General features: G+C 36.2%; 1 protein-coding gene across 8 annotated transcripts in view; it reads left to right on the top strand.

The window, feature by feature from the left end:
* Klc (kinesin light chain) overlaps positions 1–25215 on the top strand; it is a 244533-nt gene that overhangs the window by 26565 nt on the left and 192753 nt on the right. Inside the window, exon 1 of one of the 8 annotated variants that reach the window (XM_081725516.1) lies at positions 21119–21246. The exons of 6 other annotated variants lie outside the window; for them this stretch is intronic. The gene's annotated coding sequence lies outside the window, so the exon portion shown is untranslated. Of the gene's footprint in view, positions 1–21118; positions 21247–21319; positions 21467–25215 lie in introns of those variants that run through there. One more of the 8 variants, XM_081725517.1, reaches the window with a different exon arrangement.

Raw genomic sequence — 25215 nt, 5'->3', positions numbered from 1 at the left:
TAAAGGGCTACAACAAAATGTCATAAGATACTTTTTCTTTTCTAATGTGAGGGCATATGAACAGTATTCCATTAGAATTCTTAGGTTATGGATTATACACTTTGTCCTTCTATTTTTTTAAATATATTTTTAAAGGTTATGTTTATTCGCAATATGCCTAAGAAAATCAAACCTGAAAATACTGCGTGTCTCCTTGTGGCCAAACAGCTCATGTGTGTGATCTCGGGTTCGATATCCGGTGGGAGCTAGTGTATTTTGATTCAGTGTTATGTGGATATGATGTTCGAGAGAAAGAAAAGCCCTAAATAAACCCAACTATAGTCTCCCCTACTATCTGTTTTAGAATAGTATAGTTGTGGTTCATACTTACGTTGTCCGTTCTAAAAGTGCTCGTGTTTTACGCACATAAACCTATTGCATTTATCTATTTAAAGAAAAAATCATCCTACTGACTCCAGTCAAACTTGTGATCGCACTCCTTGCTTAATATGCTTTACCAGGTTTTTTTTTTTTTTTCTTCAGTTGCTGAAAATTTAAGCAGCTTAACTACAGTAATTTACAGTCGGCTGGTTTGAAAACAACCTTTTCAATTTCATTGATTGTATAACCCCTTTGGTAGTAAGATTGCAAATGATCCTGTATGGTTAATCGTATCTGTGCTTGAGACTCACTCTTTGTCCGTGTCTGGTTATCTGAGTTCGATGTTGCAGCGGTGGTGGGAGGAGCAAGCATACAAAAGCTGTTACCCACACTACTATGCTTCTGAATAGATGGAAGAACCTAACAAAAGTTACTTCTTTATTATATTATTTCAGTTCTTGTTAATATGAAAATCTTAATAGTACTCTACTATTCTAAAGAAAAAAGAAGAAAAAAAGGAGAATGGGTTTCGATGCAGTGTCAGAATGTAATATTTCACTCTACGCATTCACGCATGGGGAATCCGTTTGATGAGCTTGCTTATTTATACTATGCACGCAGATTTTCTAGTCGTAGCGCGTCACTTCGAGCGTTAAAAGATTTTTTTTTTTTTGTATATTTGTTTAAGAAATGTTGATTACAGAAGCTAATATATGTTAGACAGACATTCTGGACACTACGTTTAAACCACTAGATTCAAGATTTTACTCGCTTTGCCCCCTTACCAGTCTTCTTTAATGGATTTTCCTTCATTAGTACAAAAATCACCGAAAGCTTAGTTGCCGGAATTCAGTCAGTGAGCTTAATTTTATTTTTGCTTTTAGCTGTTTAAATATTTTTTGTATAAATAACTTTTTTATACAGTTAATGCTTTCTATCATTTCCATTTATTAATTACTCAACTTGAGCTAAATGCGGAAGGAAAATGTAATAAATGCGAAAAATCATGAACTACAACATGAGCGCAAGATTCAATGATCATGGTGTACATGAAAGAAATAATTTACTACACAATGTATTTTACGTTTAAGGCAGCATATTTACGTGATCGAGTATGGCAAACAAACAATATTTAATTTGACGTAAATTAAACAACACGTGCCATGGAAAACACATTTAAGTACAGTACTACATACACTGGATTAACACACGAAATCACATACACGAGTATCAACCTTAATTTTGTTTTTACTTCAAGAAATTCGTGTTCTTCGTTCGATTTGATTTGACTTTTTTTTCACGATGAACAAAATATTCAGTTTCATTTATTGATTGAAATAATTCAACATTTGGTTGATATTTGATAAACTTTCTTTACTTTATTGCCCATGTCGAATCTTAATCTTTATCATCATCAGGTTGGTTGTCCGTTAATTTCACTCTTCCCAACGGCTGCTTCTGGATAACTGGAAACCAGCTGAAAGTGTGTTCTGTTTCCAGTTGGTCCGACAATAAAATTATTGTACAGTAATTACTTCAAATTGTCTAAACAGGAGCTCAGAAATTTGATTTACCTACGATTTTTACTATTTTTCTTACAGTTTTCAAGGCAAATAAATTTTTGTTCGAATTATCCAAGATCGAATTAATGTTAGTCCGCTTATACAGGGTGACTGAAAAGTCCCCTGACATAGGGTATCAGAGTTAAAACAAAATGCAAGAGTAAAAAAACATTTCCAAATACGATGTTTTCAAACACACTTTAAGAGTCTTCATCCCGGCGAAATTAAAATACCGCTAATTTTACAGTAATTATGTGATATCTTCAAATAGATAATCGAAATGTGGAACAAGAGCGCCCTAGACAATATTATTTTTACATGAGATAGCGTTATCACGACTCACTTATCTGCTTTCGATTTGGAGCCTTTTCGAAAATCGGCATTTATTTTCGCGTTTCTAAACAGCTGAAAACGGAAAGCCACTAGGTGACTTGTGATAACGGTAACTCACGCAAAATAATATTGTACAGGGCGCTCTTGTTCCATATTTCAATTATCTTTTATCTATTTGAAGATAACACATAGTTACTTTAAAATTAGCGGTATGTTAATTTCGCCTGGATGAAGTGCCCAATGTTAATTGAAAATGCAACGTTGCCATTTACCTGGGTTCATAACATAAGTGAATGAAGTTACTGTCTTTTACATTAACATGCTGATGGCCAGGTCCATTTTAAACAATAACTTCATTCACTCATATTGTAGGTCCAGGTAAATGGCAACGCTGCATTTTCATTTAACATTCGGCGCATAAAGATTGTACAGCCCAAACAGCTCGTCCGATTTAAAAAAAAAAATCTTTCACTTTAGATTCAAAACAACATATTTGGAGACGGTTTCCTCTCTTACATTTTGTTGTAACTCTGATAATCAGGGTTGACAAAAAACATGGTTTTTATTAAAAAAACCAAATAAACCGTTTTTTTTGGTTTAAACCAGGTTTTTTTGGTTTAAACCAGGTTTTTATGGTTTAAATAATTTGCTCTATATATTCATATCATATATGGACAGAAATAAGTTTGTTTCGCCTTGATGTTATTATGCAACAACCGGGTTATGCTGGAAGGGGTCACATAAGCTTAAAGCGGAATAAAAACCGCTTCTCGAGTTACATCCGAGAGAAATTGTCCTCCATTTGAACTCGGAACCAGGACTAATTGGCCACAAATGCGATACGTCTGCCGACTCACTCATGAAGGAATCCTGATAAAAAAAAAAAAAAATAATAATAATAATAATAATACGTTGTACTGATCTTTACATGCTTCTTAATATAACTGTCAAGAGTCATTTCAGGACAAAAAGATAAACACCTGCACAAGTGAAACCATTACACAGAATTACATATGAACAATTTCAAAGTACTACGGGGTACAGAAGAACTAATTTAGTTTAAGTTAGTTAACAACGACTTTTATTGGTCCAAATTAAAGAAATACACCGACTTAATCTGCATATCAATAAGAAAAGTGAGTAAAGATACGAATTATTATTTGAGAATTATTTGGCTCAAACTAATTTATACATAAATAGATACCAAAGATACTTATTTCACTAAATGCCTCTCGTGGGGTCTGTATGACCCTCCCCCCCCCACACACAAAAAGTACGGCATTTTCGATTTTTTTTAAATCAATAGTAAACATTGAAACGCAACAATATTTAGAATCTTTCTTCGATTGCAATTACATAACAATAATAACAACTACAAAAAATCACAAAATAAACATTTATAAACTTATAAAAAAAAGTTGCTTTTGTAGTATAATCTTTTGGAGTAATGAATGGGGAATTTAGATCTGAATATAATACGAATAATATACGGGAGTGAAACGTGATAACCCACAAATGTGTGTTCATCAAGATTTTACACACACACTTTTACGAACATTTTTTTGTTGTTTGGTTTAAACCAATTGGTTTTTTTGAAAAAACCAGCTGGTTTAAACCTTGGTTTAAACCACCTTGGTTTAAACCAGCCAACCCTGCTGATAATAGAATTACCCTATGTCAGGTGACTTCGGAGACACGCTGTTTACGTAGAGTAACTTGGGTAAAGATTCCCCACTTTTTCATTATTACTCATTTTCCACTCCTGTAATTTAGGTGTGGTTGTTGAATTTATGATCAATTAGAAGATTGGTGTCTTGGTTGTAATATCTCGAAAGAAAATTTTATTTCATTAAATTTAAGAACTTAAAATAAACCATTTACAAAAACTTTCAAGTGGGGCATCTTTGGCATGCATGTGGGGGAAAGATTTCCCAATTTTTCAAAATGTGTTCATAAACACCATAGAAACAAGCTACTATGTTTTTGTACCACTAATATTGCTAACTTTAATTTTTACTAACTATCTATCCAATTATAAAGAAAATTTCCAACAAAATGACAAGTATTCTCCATATATATTTTCTAAATCCGTTTGTAAACAATAAATAAAAATTAAAGAGAAAAAAGAATTTTGGACCTTACATATTATTATCATTTGTTCATTTTTTTCAAACTTGGATTCTTGCGATCACAGTTAATGCAGTGAACCTATAATTTAAATCCAGACCACCGTAATCGTTCAAATTTTTCAACTCGTTCAAACCGGAAATCGAACCCGGGACTTCATGCACCAAAGGGACACGTACTAGCCACTAGAGTAGAGGGGAGGACGGCTTTCTTTTAATATGTAAAAAACTGCTCCCTGAAAAAGTAATGCTTTCCCTTGTAACAACTTGTTAGCTACAACACTGGTACACCTATGATGATATCTGATTTAATAGTAGAAATGCTCTTCATTTTGCATTGCAGTGAAGAGATATTTGATTCATCCAGAGATTTATCTTTTCAAAATAATTCAGCCAGAATTGTGACAAATCAAGTGTGTGGCAGGACCCCTCCCTTAAGGATAGTTTTTTAAAGTTTTTTTGAACAACCCTCATATATATTCAGCTCGCACAAATGGCTTAAAACTCAATCTGTGCATATTCTTTTGATTCAGCTAGCAATCCAACTAGTGTCATATAGATATATGTGAAGTCCATTCAGTCCAATGTTGATCACGTAAGGAACGAAAAGAAGAAAAGTTTATAAATGGAATATTACATCTTTGAAAGCAGCAACCCAGCCAAGAAATCAAATCAGTACTCCAAACGTTTGCTTCTGAGTGAACAATTAATTACAGGTTACTATAGAACAATTAGTTTCATATTTAAACCAAACATTGTTTAAAACATAACGAACGTACAAGTCCTTGCAACACGTCAAAAATTGGTTGTCCCAATCAGAAATCTTAAACCTTTAATGTTATAAAGTGGGACATCTTTGCTTCGATTTCATTGGGGCAACTCTCCAAATTTTGAAGCAAAGACTCCCTAGTCGATCACCTCACATACTTATGAACGCAGAAACCCAATAAAGCACATTAGCGTTTGCAAAAGAGTAAAGTTCTTAAGCAGTTACGTTTTATTCATGTACTTCTATTTAACTACCGTCAAGAGTTTTACTACGTTTCACTCTCTAAAATTATAGACACTGAAGTAAGAGTAACTTAGCTTTTTGAACAGGCCTGAACAAAAGCAGCTTCTTCCTTCGATGCAACTTCCACATATATTTACTCAAGACTGTGTACCCTTTCACACGCATGGCAAGTCCTGTGACTACGAGTCTCAGGTCTTGAGCAAATCGAGGAAGGGCGTCTTCACTCAGTTGGTCATCTTTACCCAAGATATTATATTTGAATATAATAATTTAATATGAAGTAGTGCTCTGAATAAATACCTACTTTTATAAAAACTCTCCCATGAACTTTAAATAAGAAAGTAACTTCGGGTAAAATTTTGTTATTGTAGGCTGCTGAGGATTATATCCACGGGTATATTTCATAACTAAAGAAGGCAGTGTTTGCGCGAGAAAATTGTGAAGAAACATAATTGCAGTGCCAATACTGAAACGGTATAAAAATAGAATAGAATTGCACTGGTAACCCCACGAAACTATGACCAATTAGACACTTAGGAAAAATTAACCGATAAGTACAATCTTAAAGATACCCGAGAGAACTTTAATGTATATTATTTTAAGCTTACAGTATGTACTTATCGAACTCAGTGAAGAGTTCAGTTTTATTCAATAGAGTGTAAATGAAGTTACATTAAAAAAAAATGGATTGAGATGTTGAAAATATATACGGAGAATGTTTTCTTACAATTAGAAGGGAGATTCGTCGCCCTCCTGGATTCATCCCTATCAAACTGTCTGTGATCCCGCATCCCAGAAATTAACACTTTACTATTTTCATATTATGGATTATCTTTTAAATACAAGAATTGCTTCGTTAGGTGAGTTAGTGATAATAAAAGTAAGTATTTTAATTAATTCATTTAGTTGGTTAGAAAGTGTCATTCACTAAAAAGGAGGATATGAAATTGTAAGTTTCAATATTATGTGATGAACTGCTTTTTCATGCTTAGATAAGAATTGCTTTACTCTTTTAAATTCGATTTTTATTTTCGCGTTGTCGGCCATATTTTTATTCATGCAAATTAATGATGCGTCTATACCTTTTGTATCAAAAAGCTTTCATGAAACAAAATTCAGTTCCCATACATACAAAGGTTCAAAATAAACATGATAGTAAAATGCTCCTTTCCGGGGTCGAATTTAGAAAGTTCGAGATGGAGTAAATCCTGCTCCAAGTAATGAGTACAATCATTCCAAAAATGACTACGGTTCACGAAGTAATTTATGTGTATAATGATAGTTTTAATTTTTTAAAAAAATAATTCATTTGTCATTTTTCTCTCTTCTGAGAGTCGAAATTTCTAAAAGCGCTTGAACACGTCGAGAAAGTCACCTAACGCGTGCTCAACTGATGAAGCTGTTTTAGCAAGACAATTTTCTTGATCGGTGGCGGAATAAAATTTAAGCTGCAGAAGACATCATATTACGTAGTTACGTACAACTCATCAATAGCGAAAACTAGACACAGGAGAAATGATAGACTCCTTGAAATCCTTGAAGTGAATGTAAAAGTACTTTGTGATTTAAACTTCGTCATGAGTAAGTATGCACTTCTAAAGAAAATATTTGAAATCTTCTACCATTTAACTTCCAAATACTACGAGACAAAGACAGATGTTAATATTGGTGGTTTATATTTCTAGGTATAGTTCTGGTTAGGGGTGCCCACAAGGGGGAACATGATGTCAGTGACATCATCAAAACTTTTGGGGGGATTTTTTTAATTTAATATGATTGAAATTACTTCATTTCACGCAAAGACAAAAAGTAAAAGCTACTTACTCAGTCAGTTCATTATTATACCAAAGAGCGAAAAATGTTTAGCCTACAGCAGATCTAAAGATGCGGCTTTCTGCGTGCATTGCATGCTATTTGCATCACCAAGAAATCAGACGTATGGTCTACGACAGGATACAAAGGATGGATAGGAAAAAATGCTTCTAGAATTATAGATCTCCACGAAGTATCAAAACGGTATTTGGAATGTTAAATTGCAAGAATACAACGGTTAGCAGGAAAGTCTTATGATACAAAATAATGAACTTGTAAATCATCATCGAGAAGTAATGAAGATTATTGTTGACTGCTGCAAATACTTAAGCGAGAAAATGCAGGCTTTTGTAAAAAAGACTGTTGACGGGAAAATTAATGAAACTATTTCGACCCTTAGCAAAACATAACCCAGACGCTCGAGTCTATTGTTAAATGAGTGTAGATAAAAAGATAGGAAGATGGGCTTCAACCTTTTAAGCTACCGAAATATTTTTGACCTCATAGATGTTATGAGCAAGCTTATCTTTACTGTTGCGCAATGTATTTTTCTCCTCAAAATACTACTCTGTCATTGTGGACTCTACATAGGCATATGACGCGAGTAGAACAGAAGCAACTATAATCTTAGTTCGCTACTTGCAACACTCTTGCGGTGCAGATTTGGAAGCAAAACCGGTGGAGCATTTGTTATCGATTTTAATAAGTAGAGACACAGCTGGAGGAAATATTTATCTCTTTAATTAATTAATTCTTTAAAACATCTTAACACCAATTTGCAAGGCATGATTGGTCAAAGCATGTACTTAGCTGGTACAAGAGTGGACGTTACACTGGTATGGCAGTTACTGTTCAAAGAGAATGCCCTACAGTTTTGTATATATGGTGTTATGCCCACAGGTTTGCATTCGTTATTGAAAAATCCATAGATATTTGTGCAGAAATGAAGAATATGTTTTCCTTAATACAGGAGCAGTACACTTCCTTTTCTGGTGATCTCTGACAATTAGAGATGAAAAAAAAAACTGCTTTTTTGAATCGATGGTTTTTTGCACATAAAAAGTCGGCTTTTTTGGGAAAAATAGAATTTAGGAAATTTTGGCTTTTTTCATTTTCATGATTTTTCCGTTTAAATAGCTTTTTTATAGTATACTCTAAAGTTAAATAAGATTCCATGACCTAAATGCCATATTTCGCATTGAATTCACCATCATGATGGATGGAGCACATGGTTTATGAATTAAAGTAAACATAAAGTACGTAGTATTTGAGGGCAATTTTAGAAGCTATTTAACTTTATTTTAACTTCTGAATTATCGACGTTTTTTGCTTCTCTAGATCATTTCTTTTTAGTCATCCGTGTTTCACTTCTTAGAGCTTAGTACTCTAGCTTGCAGCACATAATTAAACTTTAGTTTTTCAATATATCCATCAGAGCGTACGTTTTTCAATATATCTGTCAGAGCGTACTTCCACATTTCCGTTATACTGTAGCTGTGCAATGATTTAACAATAATCTTCCGGACTTAACCTTGAATACCATTTGATAGAAATAATCAGTATCGGATTTAGAAAAATATTGGGAAGGGGTTTTTCTGTATAATGTTTGGTTTTTCTAAAAATTCCTAACTTTTATTTAAAAGGAGCTTAAGTTTATGAGTACAGGCATAACAAATATTTCGTTTCGTTTGTATATTCAGCTGTAATCTTCCAGATACAACCTTGAAGATCATTTTATACTGATAATCAGTGGCGGATTTATAAAAGTATTTTGGGAGGGGCTTTTCTTATTAATACTTAATTTTTCTAAAAATTCCTAATTTTGTATTTGAGGACAGCTTGAAGTTTATGAGTAAAGGCGAAACTAATTGTTTTAGAAATTCCGTAATTTCGGGGTAGAGGCTTCAATCCGAAAGACATCCCCACCCGTAACCCTCTTCACAAATCCATCACTGCTGGTAATTAGTAATAACAAAGATTTAAAAACGATTAGAAAGAAAGTCGGCCAGGACTCATAGTACACGCACTATCTCTACATTCACAGATGGAATTAAGAAAAACTTTTGTCAAAATGGTCGAATGCGGGGTTGAATCCCGGACTTCACGATAGAAGCGCCAAAGCTAACCTCTCACTCATGTTTGTTGTGCAGTTGTGCTGAACTTAAATGTATTCTCTCTCTCTCTCTCTCTCTCTCTCTCTCTCTCTCTCTTTCTTTCTCTATGGCTACAAAAGCTCTCCATTGACTTCAGTCCTTATCCAATTCAATCCAGTTTCTATTCTGTATTCCTATTTGTGCTAGATCCATCCAGTGGCGAAGCTAAGGGAGGGCCAAGGGGGGCCAGGCCCCCCTACACAGTGATATTGCTATAGGTCGACAAACGGTGAGTGGATCGTTGCTACAAGTGAAACTACTACCAAAACGTCTCTCGACAACAGAATTACCAACTGCAGAATACCGTATGTTGCAATAGTCTGCGTTCCGAATAAAATACCGGTATCGTTACTCGTGTTTGCGTGTAGTTCAGCAAGATTCACTGAAATCTGTGGAATGCATATGCATTGACCTCACCACCTAAACATTCCTTTTAACCTCTGTCCCTTATCTAGTTACATCCTTTGTTTTGGACAAAGAACCAGAAAGAAAAATCAAATCAGTCGGCATTCTCATTCGCTTCAATGTTGAAAGTCATACTAAAATATGAGATGCTTACTTACAAATAACACACACGACAGAAAAACATTACACTTAAGTTGGACGAAATAAGTTTTCGTACATTACTTATTATAATTTGTACACCAAGTAATTAATTCCCATTGATTATGGCGACATAGAACAAATGCATAGCATCCATTAAATAATTTGGCATTATTATTATTATTACGCATTTTCAAAGCATCTAAATATCGAGCCTTGTTTAATTAACGATTAAGAGAGCAGAAGTTTTTATTACTTGTGAAATAATCATTCACTCTGTTCTGGGGAAATGTAATAAAATTCAGTGATTCTTTGTAAATAAATCGTTCAGAAGTATTTTCCTTTAAAAATTTCAATTGTAGCTTCATCTCTAAAATGCTACTTCATATAGAAATTCCAAAGTTTATCACAGAGCCAGTGTTACAATCTCCTGATCACTAATCATCAGGTAAGATACCGAGATGATACAAGTTGGTCGCGGCAGTAATGTTATTTTGTATAAAAGTGATAGTTACTCCCGTGACCAGGTTGTGGCATCCCGTTATCTTATCTGATATTTAGTAATCAGAGAGATATCAGGAGTTTATGGAACTGGTCTATAAAGATTCCATTCAGTGAGTTCAGTCACGGAATACCAAATTTTATCGCAGATTTATATTTGTTCTTCGTCAAAATATGCTTAACCATTTCCGAGAAAATTACATTGTAGGAATTATGCAGAACAGTAAATCAGTGGTGACGTGAATTTTGAACAGGATATAAGCCTACTAGTTAATGCTGTGCCTTCATATCCAATCTCAAAACTAACAATATTAATTTAGCATCAACTACAGGATAGTAGCGTTAAGTTACTTCAACTACATTTGAATTTATTTTTAAGGCTTTGAAACATCCGACGCTCAGAGAATATAAATGAGGGAAATGAGTCAATTGGGCCATAAACATTTCGCTAGTGAACTAAGGAAGAATCTTGGTAAACTCCTAAGTCGAAATATTTGTCCACGAGGGATCGATCACATCATCTTCCGAATCTGAAGTCATTGTAATACCGCTAAGCGAAAAATCACATGGTTGATCATACTTTTGTTTTTGTATTCATATGCAGTTTTATTAACTACCTAAGTAAACTACATACTTTTTTGTAATGTAAACTGTTACAAACTGGTATTGATCAATGTTTCTATGTGTTACAGCTGCCAAGCACACAAGTGAAATTAACTATTTTAACAAGACAATATAGACGAAGCGCTGTTTTTGAAATTTATAATCTTCCACCTTTTCTAAAATAATATTGTCTGTTCCATCGTTTAACACAACATAAAATAATTTGCCTTGTCACGTAATAATACTTGTTTATTAAAAGTTTTAGAAAGGTAACGAAAGTGTATAGTTTATACAAGTGTTTGAAGTGTTACATTTATTGTTTTTCTTTGTTGTGAGAGTGAGGAAAGTCAATACAATAAATAGAGTAAGTTCAGTTTACTTTAATGGAGTTTCTACTAGTCTGTTTGTGAAAACCTAACATAGCAGTATGCATATCAGCTTGATTCGAAAGTACAGCTAAACTTCTGGTACCTTTGCCTTCGTATAAAATAAGCAAATTCTTAAAATAACTTGAGTCCATAAAGTATTCGTACACCTCGTAATTTTGTAAAAATCGCGCAAGTGAAGCGCTATTTCATATGGAATGCCTGCAGAAAATAACACTGTTGTCACTGTTGTTGCAGTATGGCCCAGGCAATTTATTCCATACAAAAAAATCCGCAACAAAAGTATAATTTGCTAGAAAAAAAATAACACAACAATAAACAACTTTAAGGTCCCAAACAAGTATTCGTACACCCAGCATTTCATTGGAAGTGCGTTTGTTTTGGGACGAATCTCGGTTCGCTGGCTACGAGGGGAAGGAAAGGGTAAGTGTGAGTGACGATAGATGTCTCGTCACTTCGGCCACTCAACGGTCTTGATGCGCTCACTGAATTGCTGAGCGAGTACTACAGTCAACCCTGCCAACATGGGCCGCAAAGGAAAGGAAACGACACTGGAGGAGCGAAGTCTTATTCTACGCCTCCACAACAAGTGCAAATGGCTGCGAGAGATATCGGAGCTAGTCGATAGCCCACGGTCAACGGTACAAAGTGTGATAGACCGTTTCTGTATGACAAAATATCTGCGCTGTAGGAAGACTGGACGACCCCATCTCTCAGCGAGCAAGACAAACGTGTCATAGTCCGCGCGATCAAGAAAAAACCCCGAACTAGTGCTCCTAAAGTTGCTGCAGAGCTGGAGCGACTCGGTATCAAGGTGTGCAACGAAACAGTCCGCAAACAGCTACAGGCCGCGGAGTACAATGGACGGACTCCCCGTAGGAAGTTTTCGGTGAACGACAAGAACCGGAAGAAACGCCTCGTTTTCGCGAAGAAACACTTGGCAGACACCCCAAGAGCGCGTTATCTTCTCGGATGAAAGTAAATTTAACATTTTTGGATCAGACGGTAGCCAGAAAGTGTGGCGGCAAAAAATGCAGAACTTGAACCTCGCAATCTGTTGCCAACAGTGAAGTATGGTGGTGGTAGTGTGCTTGTGTGGGGGTGCATGAGTGCCGCTGGGGTTGGAAACCTACACTTTATTGATGGAATCATGAACCACGAAATGTATATAGAGATATTGAAACAAAATTTGGATGCTAGTGCTGCAAAACTAGGACTAGGCAACAATTATGTATTTCAACAGGACAATGACCCCAAGCACACAACTCAAACTACTAAGCTGTGGCTTCTGTACAATTGCCCTAAGTAACTACATACCCCCCCTTCAATCTCCTGACATGAACCCAATCGAACATTTGTGGAGTTATCTTGAGAAGCAGATTAGAAAATGAGTGATTTCTAATGCGTCTGACCTGAAAATGCTTTGGCAGAGGAGTGGGATAAAATACCCTTCTCAGTGACTGCTAAATGTGTTAAAAACGTTTCGTAGAGGCTGCAAGCAATTATCAAGGCCAACGGTACCCCACCAGATATTAGAATAGTGAAAACGGGCTGTGATAGTGATGATCTCTGGGGAAAAAAAACTATGACTGTGCACGAATACTTGTTTGTGATCTTAAAACTGATTTGTTTTGGTTTTGTTATTTTTTCTACCAGAAGTTGTATTTTTGTTGTGGATTTTCTGTATTGAATAAATGACCTGTGCCATATTGCAGCAAAAGCGTTATCTTCTTCATGGGTTCCATGCGAATTAGCGCTGCACTGGCGTTATATTTACAAAATTTCAAGGTGTACGAATACTTTATGGACTCACTGTAAGTGCAAATTTCAACGAGGCACTTTGTTCCCTTTTGATTTTAAGTGTGTGTGTATATATATATTTCTCTGCTTCTACGTTCCACATAAATCAATCAGCCACACATATTTTAAACGCCGTGATTAAGTAACTACTTATATTAGAATGGAAAACAATTGTATAAATGTGCCCTAGTTGTTTGAGGTAGTAAATTCTTATATTTTCGCTGTTTTGAAAACAGTAAAATCATGAACAACAAAGATGGAAACATTCATCTTGAACACACACACACACACACACACACACTATATATATATATATATATATATATATACAGGGTTTTCATAAAGTCTGGACGGATTTAATTTGCTTATAATTTTCATAAAAATGCTCATAATGAAATCAAATAAATTGCAAACGATAGCGGAAGGATTAAATTTTTAGTTGGCAACACTGTTAGATAAGCGGCAACTCTGAACACGTTGAGAGAGGGAGAGGAAGGGCAAGGGTCAGTTTCTTACCAAATTCCATCCATTGTTGTTTTCATTGTTGTTTCAATGTTGACTGTTAAAAGTAAGTTGTAAGCTGTATTGGTGTGTATGTCTTTTAAAGAAATAAATAAATGAAAAACTCCTCTGAGAAGACTATTTTTTCCCATATCAAAGATGGCGTCGGTGAAAGAGAAAGCGCAATGTGTTCTGTGGTACGCAGAGCTAAAATCACCAATTCTGGTGTGTCGAAAGTTCACCAAAGAGTTCAAAAAGCCGGCACCGACTGAGAGTGCAATCCGAAAGCGGCATGCTAAGTTCTTGGAGACAGGAAGCGTCCTGGACCGTCCTCGAAGAGGCCGCCAACATCGCCTGCAACAGTGAGCAGGGTAAGGGAAAGCGCCGCCTACGCGAATGTATGGACGTAAATGGCGCCCAGTTGGAGGTGTTGCGGTGAATGAACTGAGCTGGTGCAGATTACAGGTAAAAATTTAATCCTTCCGCTACCGTTTGCACTTTATTTGATTTCAATATGAGCATTTTTATGTAAATTATAAGCGAATTAAATCCGTCCATACTTTTATAAAAATGCTCATATTGAAATCAAATAAAGTGCAAACGGTAGCGGAAGGATTAAATTTTTACCTGTAATCTGCACCAGCTCAGTTCATTCACCGCCCCACACCTCCAACTGGGCGCCATTTACGTCCACACATTCGCGTAGGCGGCGCTGGAATCCACTCACAGCGTTCCGCCGTGTTTGATCCGAAATGCCAGCCACAGACGCCCTGATTTTGTCCTTTAAGTTCTCCAAACCACTTGGCTTCTTTGCATAAACTTCCATTTTCACATGACCCCAAAGCCAGAAGTTGCAGGGGGTAAGGTCGGGTGAACTTTCGACACACCAGATTTGGTGATTTTAGCTCTGCGTACCACAGAACACATTGCGCTTTCTCTTTTACCGACGCCATCTTTGATACGGTAAAAAAAAATAGTATTCTCAGAGGAGTTTTTCATTTATTTATTTCTTTAAAAGACATATACACACCAATACAGCTTACAACTTACTTTTAACAGTCAACATTGAAACAACAATGGATGGAATTTGGTAAGAAACTGACCCTTGCCCTCCCTCTCAACGTGTTCAGAGTTGCCGCTTATCTAACAGTGTTGCCAACTAAAAATTTAATCCTTCCGCTACCGTTTGCACTTTATTTGATTTCATTATGAGCATTTTTATGGAAATTATAAGCAAATTAAATCCGTCCAGACTTTATGAAAACCCTGTATATATATATATATATATATATATATATATATATATATATATATATATATATATATATATATATAAAATTTATGTGAATCAAGTATTTTATTCATTGCAGATGGCCCCCTCTGAAAAATATTCTAGCTACGCTACTGGATCCATCTTAATATTGTCCTCACATTTGGGTCTAGATTTTCCTAATGGACGTTTCCCGATTGGATTTCCAGTTAAAACTTCTGAAAGCGTTCCTACTTTCTTCCATTCTGGCTACATGACCTGCCCACCTGAGCCTCCTAGACTCGATGACTCGAATGAAGTTCGATAAACCGTATAAATTATGTAGTTCCTCATTATGAAGTTTCCGCCATTCCCGTTCCTCTTGGGTCCAAATATGCGTCTCAAAATTTTATTCTCAAATAATTTCAGTCTGCGTTCTTCCTTCGGCGTAAGCGACCATGTTTCACAACCATAAAGCATAACAGGCATGATTATCATTTTATATATTTTAAGCTTTAAATTCCTTGACAGAATTCGCGACGACAAAATATTTTGAACTGAATAATAACAAGTATTTCCTTATTTCAGTCGACATGTAATTTCTTTGTGGGTATGATTTTGGTCTGGTAATACTGATCCAAGATATTTGATAGTATCCACTGTATCGAAAGTATTAATTGATATTTTAACGCATTCATAATTTGCCGTATTACGATCCTTGTGAACTTCCTTGTATTTAGATTTCTCTGCATTTACTCTTGTCCCTGCAAGTGTTTAATAAGGCCTCTGCATTTCTTTCGATTGTTCTCTTATCAGATTTACATATTCAGCATACACCATAACCTGGTGAATACCATTCAACTCTAGGCCCTGGTTCCTATCTTTGATTTTTCTTATAGCGTACTCCGGAACAAAGCTGAACAATAACGGCGATAACCTATATCCTTGTTTCAGGCCAATCTCGACGTGGAAGCTCGCATTTTTCTACTCGGACTTTCCTCTGGGATTCATTTAAACACTTAATAAATCTAGATTTTTTCGGTATTCCAAATTCTGTAAGAATGTTGTACAATGTTTCCCTCCTAACCGAATTGTAAGCCTTTCTAAAATCAATAAACAGTTGATGTACTGGGTAATATATTCCCATTTCTTTTCGAGTATTTGTCGAATGGTAAATATCTGGTCGATTTCGACTAAATCCACACTGATAATCTCCAATAATTTCATCTGCGTATGGGGTCAATCTTATTAATAGAATGTTAAGAGAAATTCCTCGATAATTATTACAATCAATTTTGCCGTCTTTCTTGTGAATTGGAACAGTGATTGATTCTTCCACTCTTTTTAAATGTATTCCATAGTTTTTCTTTTTTGTAAAGAAAAAAAAAAGTTTCGTAACGATGTGTTGAATTTTCTTGTTAAAAATTCAGAAACTTTCAGGACTGGGTAAACCGTGATGGTGGTTATATATTCTACAGCCTAGGAAACTATACGCTCAGATGAACCGTCTATTACGTATATGATCCATGAACAGAAAATTCGACTTTCCCGATTCTGAACAAGCTTAATCCTTTTTCGGGCCGTTTTTTTTTTTTTTTTTAAATATGATGCTGTGTTATACCTATTAAAATAAGATCTCCACCAGGCGAATATGAATAATTATGTTGGTGTATTCCATTTATTCTATGTATTTCCCATAGATTATGGGGTGGGAAGTATTCTTCCCACGAGCCTAATTTAAAGAGTTTTTTTTTTTCACAGTAGAAGAATGAAGATTATTTTATTTGTTATTTTGTAATATTTTCTGGCTGTAATGCATTTATTTCACTTGTAATTTAGCAAGACTGTTACATAAACAAATTACATTGGATTTAAATGTTTCTAGCAATTGTAAGTAGAAAATAAACAATAATGGACATTATGTGCTAAAATGAAACGTTTAATTGTGCATTGTGTGACATTGTGTCTTGTGCACTCTACGGTCCAATGCGTTCCGTAACAATGAGGCAAAAAACAAGGGTTGTGAACAACAAAGATTACATTCCATGGAACTGGCGAAAGCAGGGATCTATACACAAAGGAACATTACATGTAATACAGATGTGGCGCGTTCGTTTTTCCCTTCCTCTTGCACTATATGTTCTGCAGCGTCGATAAGTAGAAATTGTGTGGGGCATGAGCTTGCCAACGCTAACCAGACGAACTTCCTCAGGAAGTGTGCATTTCTTGGCAAGAAATTTTGGTGGACATCCCTTCTTTCTCCTAGATGAATAACCATCTATGAGCTGCCGTGCGAGTGCAAGGCGAAACTGAAGCTAATGAAGACGTGGGTTCCTTTTTGCCACTGCGAAGAGTATGAAGCTGTTGACGATGGCAAGATCGATTAGAAAATAAAATATCCGGTGCCACCACTTTATAGACTTCCTGCCAAGTGCATAGACTTCTCTTCGCTGGTCGAATCAGTCTACACCGCCCATAATTTCTGTATCGCGCGGATTATGGGCTGTAGACAACATGGTCACAGGTTTGTTGTTCATCCATTTTACAGCAGCCACGTTCTCTTTTGTTTGGTACTGAAACTCCCCTCTTGCTAAAGATATCTTAGTGCGTAGAAAGTCAGGAATATATCTTCTTGTAGGTCGTACTGTTTTTACAGCATACAACTCAACGAAAGGGTGTAAAATAATTATCAAATGCCACACGGCGTCCTATATTACGTATCTCCGCACATAATTGCATCACAACACGTTCACCAAGGGTATTCTGGGGACATGATGTGGAGGTGCTGTCTTTTCCACAGTAAATGTCAAATTTCAGAATGTGCCCTGTTTTAGAATCTGCTAAACACCAAACTTTATAACCACTTTTGGTCGGTTTCATTGGCATGTATTGTTTGAACGCAACCATACATTCATCCACTGATACCACTGATGATGCTTCGTACACAGATGCAATAGTTTTATTCAGGTCTGAAACTAATGGTCTTATTTTATGAATTTTGTCATGGCCAGGGTTTCCTTTCGGTGGATTGAGTTAATTATTGTTGACATGCACTGTCTCAACGAGCTTCTTGAACCTCTTTGATGTCATAACTTTTGCTACTTCACTAACGTGTAGAGTGGGATCGGAACTCCAATAGTGCACGGTTTCATGTAGTATATGAATTCCCATAATAATGAGCATCTCAATCCAGGCCTTCAACTCTTCATTTGTGGTGTCATGCCAGTTTGTAGTGGTATCGTTCACAAGCACCCCAGATTGCAGTTTGATTTTTTTCTGGGTTGCATACCGATTGGTTTCCTCCACAATATTTTTGATCATGTTTTCGGTCAATATCAACGAAAAAAAATCTATTTCCTTTGCACCATAGTTCACTAACACTTTGAGATCAGGCTGCTTATCAAAACTTAGATTCATATTCTCAAACCACGATGTATCATCTGTCCAATCTTCCACTGGTACACTGCCCTCGTCACTTTCAGCTACTGTTTCATCAGGCACTACTTCAACATCGGGTGCTGCATCTAACATGGTAATGTCCGCCGGTGTGTCTACATATTGTTCAGTTTTATCCAGTTCTGCCAAATCATTTACAGCTCCTTCATCGGCCTCATCTTCCGAATCATCTGCATCACTTGGTAAACTAAAAAGTACGTCGAGTACGTCGGATTCAGGAATTACAACCTTTTCACTCATGGCTACAGTACATAAACAATTGTGTACCACTACTGCCAGGTCATTGCAAATTCCACACACAAGTTGCCAAATACCACGTCACCAATACGAAATATATTTTTGTTTTGCACACACACAGTTGGCTACAGACATATCGATAGAAACTATATAATTAGTCGCATGCTCGTTCAAGCAAAACTGCATGCTGGCCATCCACGAATTGTCAAAAAGCAAACAGGTTCGCCGCTAGGTTCTAGAGTTGCGATGGCCCTGGGGTGCACAAGCTTGGAATGGGGGTAAATCAAACAAAACATAAAAAATGGGTAATATTAATACAATATGAGCAATAATAATACAAAATAATAAAACTTTGTGGGGACACAAGGGAGGACAAGGGAAGTTCTGGGGCCACTTTCCCCCTGAATCCCGTGGCGCTGTCCCTGGATACATCACCAAAATTACTATTTTCGGTATTTTACGTAAATTTCTTTTCAGAAAACAAGAACGCACATGGAAAGCGAATGGTATGGACCTGGGCGCCGGCAGAATTTTTTCCAGGGGGTAAAACTCCTGAAAATAGGCAATTTTGTCCCAAAAGTACCTCAAATTGCATAACATTAGGGGTATTTTAATTTCCAGGGGAGGGCAAATGCCCCCTCTTGCCCTCCCCTCCCGATTCTAATGGGTATGGATCGAATTGTATGGAAACAGAAATCAAAAGTGCTTACTAGTTACACGCCAGATGGTGCGCACTAACGTGCGTGCTAATCACGTCAGCAGGAGCAGGCATTTGTTCTCCAAAATAGTCATTTTCGACCTGCTTTACTGCACGATAACCAAGTGGGAAATGCTATTCCTACCAACCTAAATAATGCACTTTTGACACTATGATTTTGGGAAGATATCTTCCCACGGCCCGGAAAAGGGTTAAGGAACAGTCAGTGCATTACAGAATTTGAAGCTTTACCGATTTTGCAGATCCAAAGCACCTGATAGGTGGTAACAGATTATTACGTGTGATCAATCAGTGAAAAATTTGTTCGAAATATTCATACAATGTATATGAAAGTTAAAACTTAACTGAAAAATTTCAAGAATGTTACAGAACCACCCGAAACGAAGCTCTTGATGTGCAGATTTCTCTCATGTTTTTTTATGAAAAGTGCCATTGTAACGTGAAGTGTGCTTGAAGAAAAAAACTAGAAGTTGGCCTGTTCAATTTTTTGACCATATTTGTATTATGGAGAATTATTGTACAGGTCAAACAAGTCGAGTAAGTTTTGTTCTTTCTTCATTTTACACTGGAGCTTAGTTTTATCTGCGTTGTTTTTTCTTTTTTTAAAAGCTAAACATACTACATAAGGTTGATTGGTGGCAAAATATCATAATGGATAGTGGTATATATATTCTGGAAACGCTGATTCGATTATTTAAGAAAAATGATTGTTTTCTTTTATCATTTTTGCTTTCATATCTGTCGACAGCAGATGGACATAGCTGTTCTATATGACTTTCCATACATGCATAACGTAGTTTAGAAGTCGAATGACGATGGTTTCACTATACATATATTCACTTGCATACGCCTGCTATGTGAAACAGTTTGTATGGTATAGAAAAGCAGAATCGCTTTTAGAGTCCAAGCATTAATTTCCGATCGACTTCAGATCAGTTTGGTTGGTTTCTCTGTAGCTTTTCTTCTTTGTTCTTCTTAAATCCAGATCTTGATTTGACATAATTTTATACGCACACAAAATTTAGCTTTTTTCGTATTGTGCAGCATTATAAATTTTCATGTTGCAAGTTTGCATTTTATCATCGAATGACTATACGACAGTATGAATCCGTTTGAATCATGTACGATCAATAATCGTAGTTGTAAAAATAAACTATAACATGCGCAAATAAATAATAATAATTTGGAAGTTGTTAGAGCATTCAGTATTATAAAGGATAGGCTACGCCTGAACAGCTTAGCAGTTGTTTTCCTTTTATTAAATAAGAAATAGAAGTATCTTTCATCCAATCGTAAGAGTCGTTTATGTATAGTATTCTATTAGGGCTATGGTGAAATGGAAATATGATTTGTTTAAATCACAGTCGCACCGATGGTTATTGTTTAGGGGGAAGGAAAGGTTGAACTGTACGAGAGGGAGTCATATATACTGCCGTACGGCAGCTTTTATTTATATCCTTTTGCAGGTCCGATATGTGTGGTGTACGTGTAAGAATTTATAAACACACAAAATGAAATAAATTGAAGTCGATAGCCTATCGTGATTTTTTTTCTATCCAAAAATTATTACCTCCAGGATTTGCATTTTTTTTTTGTCATTACTTTCTGCGGTAGGCTTGGTAGGGGTGTCATTCCCCTTAGCCCCGCCCCCCTCTAGGTGCGCCACTTATTTGTCACAAGGTCTAAGCAGTACAAGAGTGTTTTAGTGATACCAGGAGTTAGTCGTCTTTTCAATGTAGGTGTGTGGTTGCAAAGTAAAGAACGTATGATCGCAATAAGAGTAAGGATGGCAACAGTGTAGAATGAGTCATGGACGCGTCATGCCGTATGATGTGCAAGCTGCCGGACTGTGTCGTGTTGAATAGAGAATTGTGTCTGATTCTGTGTTTTAAAGGTAATTTAACCAAAATAATAGTGATCTTCTTACAAACCGTATTCGGAAATTCTTATTGAAGAGCTGAGTTTTGAAATTTGTAATGATGACGTCAAGTTTGTGATAGTGACAGGACTTTTCACCCCTCCAAGTTTTGTTAATCATTTAATGATACTTAAGCTACAACTGAAGGCATTGATCATATACATTCAGTTCTTACCACTTCTGAAACTTTTGCGAAGTAAGTACTGTTGCCATAAAAGTTGATTTTTTTTTTCGCTGATATACATATACATTTGCAATATTAATCGTGGGTGCGTCAACCGCGTGCTCTCCCGACTTATCAGCTGCCTTGCTTTCCCTCTTCTCTCTTTCTTACACGCTTTTTGAATCTTGGAAGAAGGAGGGGAAAGAGGACGTACAGCAACTCACAACTCACTGGTGATGAGTGAAATAAGAACAAATAAATTTTTGTTGTTCCATATATGGAACAGACACAGCAAAACAAATCATTTTTCTCGTGTCTGTCAACGCAAAAACATTGGTATGTTTAAAAATTATTCCTCATTTTTTCTTTGGTAGGCCTAATGAATATTTCTGGTTCGGACATTGTTCAAGGAGTACCTGTACCATTAAAATACCGGGTGTCTATGAAGTCTTTGTCACATTATAACAATTGATATTATTTGTTAGGTTAATGATGGAAATTTGAAACTAGTGGGAAATTGTTGACAGAGTTGATCATATTTTAATTAGGGTATTAATAAAGCTTCACGTGACCATCTTTGGTAGCACATCTAGCAACTAGGCAGTCTTCAATCTAGACCAGCGTTTCCCAACCGGTGTGCCGCGAATGGGTCGCTGGTGTGCCGCGAGGAAATCGAAACAAAATTGTTAATTCTATTGAAATCAAATTGCAAGACATAGAGAAAAAGGTATATTTGTATTTCACATTACTACTATGAATCTAAAATTTAAAGTTTCTTACTGTGTTACTTTTCTGTAGAACATTTTTCTGTACATTTCTAATTTTGAAAAAAAGTATTTATTATCATTGTTATGACCATTATTGCTTCTTTATTGTTGCAGACTATTTCGTAACTTGAAATTTTAAAATATTATTCAATCCGTCCGGCAAAGTGAACATGCATATGAATTACCTACATTTTGTGTTTTAAAAGTAAAAGAGATTCGTTTGTTCGTTCGTTATTTAGTGATCCTCCTTAATGAAAGGTTGGATCCAGTTTTCGAAAAAGAAAGTGTATTTCTAACAATGTGAGCCCTATATCTGATTGCAGTTGTTTTCTATTTTTAAATTAAAATGAAAAATAAGCATAATGATTTACCACTGGGAAGAAACAATGATCGAGCTTTCTTCTCTGTGAGAAGGATGTCAGTAATCAGAAAAAAATACTACAGTATTTTATATTTTCAAATAATAATAATAATAATAATAATAATAATAATAATAATAATAATAATAATGTGTGCCGCGAGAATTCAAGTTACCCTGAAGTGTGCCGCAAGTTGAAAAAGGTTGGGAAACGCTGATGTAGGCCATCTATGCAGTATTGAATTACACCCTGTGTATTGGTTAATATCGCTGGCGGGGTCTATGCAATGACAATGCTTTCTCATCCAGTGATGCAAGATCGGTATTGGCGTTGCGTACGCAAGTGTTGGGCATAACCACAAAGAAAAATTAAGTGACATGAAGTGCGGAGAGCAGGGAGGCCATCACGAATAATCCATTGCCCGTGGAAAATTATATCAGGGAAGCTCCCGACCTCTACATCCCAGTGAGAAGGAGCACTATCTTGTTGAAAGGTCTATAGCTATTCAAAATCGAGAGATGCTAACAATCTGCTTAAAACTAATTGATTAAAAGGCCACAGGACAAGACTGAGATATAGTATGGGTGGTGGCGGGTCCTCTTATCCAACTTTTGGAGGCGAGATTTTTTTTTTTACTGGAAACTGTCTATACTTTGCATGATAGTCTGTGCTCCTGATACGGTCTTGTATTCAAGACTGGTCATGTTTCGAAGCCTACGTTAATATAGTAGGTCTGGTCCTTCAAAATTCAGAAATTAAACTTTTTTCCGAGTGGGCGCGACATAAACTCAGGAAGCATTCTTCCTGAATGTCTGAATTCACTACTCAAAGACATACAGTTCGACCATTTCTTTTCTCGTCATTTAGCACTGCATTATTCTGTTTCTCTCGGATTGGCTGTAATATGAAAAAAAAAAAAAATGCAGAGGTAGGCCTATTTGAATATACGTAATGAGATTTTATTATTCCAGAAGTATTGACAGGTGCAATAACGCGTGGGCGTTTGCTTTTCATCAGGATATCTCTCGTTCCGTCAATTCCAATGTCGTTCACCGAAATTATATTGTAATTTCCTAACCGAGGTTTTGCATTTTCTTCTTTCTTCTAACTAGGACTACCATACACATTTTATGGTTAACCCATGCCCTACCAAACATGAAAAGTTGATCTTTAACAGATGTTTTTAGGTTTTGCAATCTAGGTGGTGCATTGGAAATGAAAGTATAGAGATAATACAATCCAAACTATAAAAGGTGTACCTTTCAAGTATTGGAATCACGCTTTTTAAATTAATAATTAAAATAATGGTGTTTTCAAAAAATCTAGTAGATTTAAGAATAACATTGGAAAGTGACGAATATTTATTGGAATTCGCAAGTTGCGTTTACACTAGTTTGCCTAGAAATTAATTAAGAATTTTATTTCGCGTTTTCGGTTTTACACATTGAAAATATTAACTTGTAATTCTAATCTACACAAGCTGCTTGTTATCTTTGCTCAATAGGAGCTATAACAGAATTTTTTAGTATAATACTTCAAGAGCTTAAGATTACTGATCTATGCCTTTTGCATACGAAATAATACTGCTAAAAAACAAGGTGGTGAGTCAATCGTTGACACATACGTATATTAATACACATGTTGCAAACCCTCGCCTCATTATGATAAACGCTCCAGTAATCTCCAGCACGAGGCCATCGATGTTGCAAAAATTTGTCTGATTATGATAAGCCCTCAAAATAATCTCCCGCATTGTCCACAGCAAGCTGCCGTCGATGTGAAAGATGTCGAATACCGTCGGCGACACCATCCTTTACACCATGTCTGAAGTGGTTGATCTGCTGGAGCACAGCATTTTCAATGTCCAGGTCGATCGCATATTGTCTACCACGCATTGGTTTCTTCACCTTGAGGATGAGGTCACGGTCGAAAAAGTGTAAAACGCTTTTTCAGGCCAGCCATCCTGAATAGGGTTTTCCTTATTCACACCAGGCAAATGCCGGGATGGTACCTAACTTATAGGTCCCAGGCCGCTTCCTTCCTTCCCTTTCCCCGGATAGTGTGTTAACCGAGGAATGTCATCCCTCAAACGTGACGGGCTGAATGGCTTTAGATGTCAGAAGCCCAGAAATCTAAAATCCTAATCCAAAATCATACAGTGACAAATCCAGTGAATAGGCCTACTGGATGCTCCAATTCTTCCCATCCCAATCGGCGCAATAGGTTCCGTACACAAGCTGCCTTGTGTGTGGCTTTGCATTGTCGATGTTAAAAACATATCCCGCGAAAATTTAGCAAAAATTCTGCGATTTTTATCATAGGATATGTTTTCGTTATGATTAAGGATTTATTGCTGTAGTTTAGGGTTAAGTTAAGAGAGAAAAAGCTGGATTCACACTATCTCGTGAATCAGGTTAATAATAACTTTAATAAACTGTGTGTGTTAATTTCAGGCTTTCCAACAGGGCCTATTGTTATTGATCAGCATCACTTTAAGGCAACGCGCAAATTCACCACCCTAACTTTTAGATCATATTTCACGGTACCTTTCGTTAATAAATAAATAGATACTTATAGGGCCTAAATAATGAAAAGAAGGTACGTGTTTTCTTGGAAACTTATGACTTATTCCTGCTGGTCGATGGAATTGAAGTTG

Source organism: Thermobia domestica, chromosome 9 (assembly GCF_964235325.1).
Source record: "Thermobia domestica chromosome 9, izTheDome1.hap1.1, whole genome shotgun sequence".
Taxonomy (NCBI): Eukaryota; Metazoa; Arthropoda; class Insecta; order Zygentoma; family Lepismatidae; genus Thermobia; species Thermobia domestica.
Note: the sequence above shows the minus strand (reverse complement) of the source record. Positions and strands in the feature narration are given on the sequence as shown.